Source organism: Lolium rigidum, chromosome 7, assembly GCF_022539505.1.
Source record: "Lolium rigidum isolate FL_2022 chromosome 7, APGP_CSIRO_Lrig_0.1, whole genome shotgun sequence".
NCBI lineage: Eukaryota > Viridiplantae > Streptophyta > Magnoliopsida > Poales > Poaceae > Lolium > Lolium rigidum.
Window position 1 is genome coordinate 43488722 of NC_061514.1, and position 5375 is coordinate 43494096.

A 5375-nucleotide genomic window follows, 5' to 3' on the forward strand; every position below is an offset into this window, starting at 1 on the left:
ATAATTTGAATCCTCTAAGTGAAATCTTAGCTCAGTTTTTTTGAATGGCCCTAAGTGTAATTTATCAAATAGGCTTTTTGGAATAGTTGAAGCACTTGCACGAATATCACATATTGCAGCAATATCATTATTTAAATAGTGGGCTCAAATATATCATCAAGCTTAGATGGGAGTTTTTCAGCTAGCTTCTTATATTGTACTTCTAACTCACATACTTTACATGCTACTTCATGAATAAATTGCCGGTATATTGTATCATTACCTTCTTCAATATCGGGATTCTTGACGGTAATCATCTTCATGAGGTCTTCCACGGTATAATCCGGTGATAGAGCATTTCTATGTCTAGCTCTTCAGGCACCCCATCCTCTTGCGTGACTTTCATCGTCTTGAGGTCTTCAACGGGATTTGGTTCGGGCATCCCTGAAATCTTGCTAGTATAATAGTTCTGATTTCGGCTATTTTGCCTAATTGTACCTCAATGGTCTTTGTCCTTTCCTGTAGAGGTTGAACATCATTTTTAATAGCAACAGTTTGGTTAGATAAATCTCCTAACATAGTGCTATGGTTCTCCGTGATTTTCGTAAGAGTATGATTTTGTTCAATTTGAGCATGCATTAAATTCTTACAGTATTTTAGATTGAGATATTACCATTGCTTGCTCCACTAACATTATTGTAGTTATTATTTGGAGCTCCTGCATAATTAATATATTGCTTTTGGATGTTTGAGCAAAAATTTTGACTCTTACATGCAGGGTTATATGGATTACGAGCTATAAAATCTACTTCCTCAACATTAGATTTGGTGATGGCATTAACTTGGGTATCTTTCTTACCCTTTAGAATATTTAAAAGCTCATCTACCTTTGAAATAAGCTCCTCATCTCTCCATTCGGTGACTGAGTTCACATTTCTTGAGGAGGTTCTTTCAACATGTCATTGGGCATGGTTTCTTTGCATGTCTTCGAGGAATCTTCTAGCAACATCAACTTTGTGTGCTCATGAATGTGCATCCGGCTGCAGTATCAAGCATATATTTGGACATTAGGTTAAGGGCATTATAAAATAAGCGTGGAATTAACCAATCATCCATGGCATGGCTTGGACAGCTCATAACGGCTTCCTTCATCCTTTCAAAAGCAAGCGCTAGTGGCTCCCGGTCTTCTTTTCTAAAACCTGTAATATTAAATCATAGTTGCATAGTCTTAGCTATAGGGAAAAACTTAGTCTTGAAAATACCCATACATTCCTCCCACGAAGTGATAGTGCCTTTAGGCAAAGCTAGCAACCAGTCTTTTGCTTTTCATATCAATGAAAAAGGAAACATGAGAAGTTTAACCGCATCGGGGTCAACATCTTTCATGTGCGTCATATCACATACTCAGTAAATGTAATCAAATGCATACCTGAGTCCTCGGCTGCTGAGTCTCCAAAATGATTCTTCTGAACCAAGCTTAAAACATTAGGGTTAATTTCATAGTTTTCCACCGTGATGGCGAGATGAGTAATAGGTGCACGAATAAAATCATCATTAGAAATAGCATATTCTACAAGCTTCTTTGGTGCCATGGTTCCTATCTTTTTGGTATTTTCGATTAAGACAAACAAAAGAACAAGTAACTATTTTTTTGGGTTTTCAAATAGATAAAAGAAAGTAAACTAATGACAATAAGTAAAACTAAAACAAAAATAAAACTAACTAACAAGGTCTCTAGTAACCTTACCGGAATAGCAAAATTGCTTCCCCGGCAACGGCGCCAGAAAAAGGGTTCATACCTTCGATCTGGATTATGGATTTAAGAAAACTTCTACAAGACTAGCTTTTTAGTTTTATCTTTCGTTTACCGGACCTTTCCAGTTTACTTTATTTGGTTTTGTATTCAATGGATGGAAAATAGGCTAGAGTCAAGATTCTCCTGCATCTATGCATACATATGGGATTAACATAGAAATGAAGCACAATATTGTGTAGCAAATAAAATAGTGAAATTTGTGAGCAACACATCCGTAAATACTATTGTCCCTAAAACTAGAAGTGACAATAGCCTCTTGATCCAACCGTTATTAAGTAAATCAGACCAAAGCATTAAGATAGATGATATTGTTGTTTATCCCAAATGAATTAATAAGCGAGTACTGTTACTTTCCCCTTTGGTCACCGAGGTTTCGAGGTAGCACGCCATTTTCCAGTCATCTCACCTCTTCCCTTGATCGATCCAGAGAGGCTCGGGTACCTACAAGTCCTCCGATCGAGGCAAATAGACAATGATACAAGATAACAAAGCTCCTATTCAATCTCTACACAAAACTCCCATATGATAAGATGCACATAAAAGTTGCGAGGATTCACTTCAACCCGCAGGCCGTGAGGACTACTCACGCATAGTAACAAGATCAAAGATAGAAATCATTGTTGCAAATTCTTGGATTGAAATCAAATATTTTTACAATGGTCGCAAATTCTCAAGGATATCTCTATTACAAGGTGATGGCTATGACTATGGAGGGGATTGGAGAGGAGATGGATGAACTATGGTGGTGGATCTCCTTCGATGAGTTGCAAATGAATATGGCGGATGGTGGCTCTTTTTTGCGACCAATGGCTCTCCTTTTGGAATGGCTCTCTTCACAAAATTTATATGGTTGGACTTCAAGGGTCCTCCAGCGCACCGTACGGGCGGACGGTACGGGCAGGTCTTGTCCGTACTGGTGCCCGCTATTGCTCCTGGAACCGACCTTTCGACCCTGGTTGACTTTGCTGCATTTGTGACGAGATTATCATCAGTAATTGCAGACCCATTTGCCTTAAAAATGTGATTCCATGCACATCACACAAAAAGAGAAGGGATTGCATATTTTGCAATAATTAGTCATTAGTGGCACACTTAGAGAGATATTTAGTCAATTTCTTGACTTAGCAAAGGGTTTAAACGTGAGGAGGAATGGCGTATTTCTGAGCCATCACGTGTCTACTCCTAAATTCTAGGAAATACAGGTACATAAGTACACATTGTTCCACATCACCCCCCCCTCCCCGCGCAGCCAAAGGAAGGCTAGGGAGCACGTTGAGGCTGGTGCGGAGATCTTGAAATATAGAGGAGGGCAATCCTTTGGTGAATATGTCTGCATACTGGGACAAAGTGGGATTCTCCCGTTTATGATGAATTGGGGGTTGATCGACGGGTAGGTGGCGCTGATGTTTTTGCAGCAAACAATTGTGGCCTTGGTAGCTAGCTGATGTAGTTCAGAGACGAGCTCACGAAGCCATACAGATTGAACAACACAATTGTTGATTGTCCGCTACTCGGCCTCCCGCTGGAGTGCGAAACTTCTTACTGCCATTTGGATGACCAAGAGACCAGATTGCTTCTGAGAAAGACACATGAGGACCTTCGCCTCCGCTGTGGCGCTTGACATAGAAAATCTTCCACCAAAGACCCCCGTGGGGGTCAATGCCGAGGAAAGCCTCGCAGACGGTGATGAAAATGGCGAGGTGGAGAATGGAGTTTGGGGTCAGCTGCCAAAGCTGAATCACATAAGAGAAAAGAAGGCAGCGGAGGAACTCGTGGGATGGGAGAGATAGCCCACGGTGCAGAAAGGCAGAAAACATAATGGTGAAGCCCTTGGGAGGCTTTGGGGAGAAGCAGAACCTAGGTGAATGAAATCTGACTCATCAGAAGAGATGAGCCCCAACGTCCTCATCTTGTTCTCGTCGCGCTTCGAGATGGAGGACGTCATCCAGTCGAGATTGGCGGGGGCGCCCTCTTTGCGTGATCCGGAGGGCGCTTTGGCCCTGGCAGTGCTTGCAGTTGCGCCGGAGCTGGTGGTCATCTTCTCCTTGCCCATGGTAGCAAGGGAGCTCTTGGAAGCAGGGGCGATGGTGAGACAAAGGCAAGGAAGAAGATGAGCAGTGCGGCAGGGGTGAAAAGTTAAAACTAACCCCCCCCCCCCCTTTATAATAAAGAGTTGTTATGGATTGTGGCCGTTGAATCCGCATCAAGGAGATGTGGACGAGAATATAACTGCACATGTGTCAAGAAGGGAGAGAAACCGGTGGCCCATTACCTCCACTACGCACGAGAATCGAGGAAATACCTTGGTCAACGCGCAAGGATCAGTCATTTTCTACCTGACCGCGCATATATAGGATGGACCCGTTAGGTCATGTCCTATCAATCGAGCCGCCGCAGAGGCCACGTCACTGATGATGTCATTGAAATTATCGGCTCTTCATTTGTAAAGCATCTGAAAGAATCTATAGCGTTGGACTGGTCGACTTTAGTCTACACAATGTTGTAAGCATCCGTCCCTAGACTCGGAGGCTACTCGATCGGGAGCGCTGGACGCGCACCCGATAAAAACTACTGAAGAAGAAGAAAAACAAACCCGAAGATTTCAGAAGATCCAGGATCGAGCCCGGGGACTTGATCTTGAATACAGTAACGTTGTTTTATCGTTGGCAGTTAACTAGCATCGATTTATCGAGTAAGACTGGGCTCGTTACTTTTATCCCTTATGTACTATCATAATAAACGACTTCATTCGAAGTTTTGTGAAGACCCGATAAATAAAAAGATATCAGATAATGAAGGATATTCGGAAAGCATCGGCGTCAGAATCTTTGAGTAATACAACTTGAGTCTACGCACGGTTGCAAGCATCCGTTCCTAGACTCGGGGACTACTCCCATCGGGAGCGCTGGACGCACACCCGATAGCAAGCAAATTTGACTCCAAAATGATGAAGAAGGACCAAATCTTTTCAACAGTTATGGATATTCGGATGAAGACAATTATAGTCCCTGCCCGAAGCTCTACTTCGGCCAGTCACTCGGGGGCTACTGATGTGGGCATTACCTTTCGGGTACCCAACATTACTCTACCTCCTTTGGCCCAACTAGGAGCCCATGAAGATTGCCCAATAGGCAAGGTGGACATATACGTTGGTTCCACCGAAGGAGACCTACTCGAAGAAGGATTCCTGGCGGACAAGGCAGGAAGACGCCGTACAAGGAAAGACTAGAATAGATCTTGTTGTAACCTAGTCGAGTCCGAACAGAACTCTCGGGACCTGGCTTGCTATATAAAGGCCAGGAGAGGGCCTGTCGAGACACAACTTCAACACGTAGATCCACCGCAAGTTAGAGCTAGAACCCTAGAATCTTTGCCTCTCGGCGAGACAACCACAACAGCCTATTGGCTACCCCATTGTAACCCGATATATTCGATAATCAAGATCAGACAAGAAGGAAGTAAGGGTTTTACCTCATCGAGGACCCCGAACCTGGGTAAATCTCTCTCCCCGTTTATTTCGTATCCGATGTCTCGTGCTAGCCTGCAGAATTCCATCAACCCTAATCCCCTCGTGGTGGCA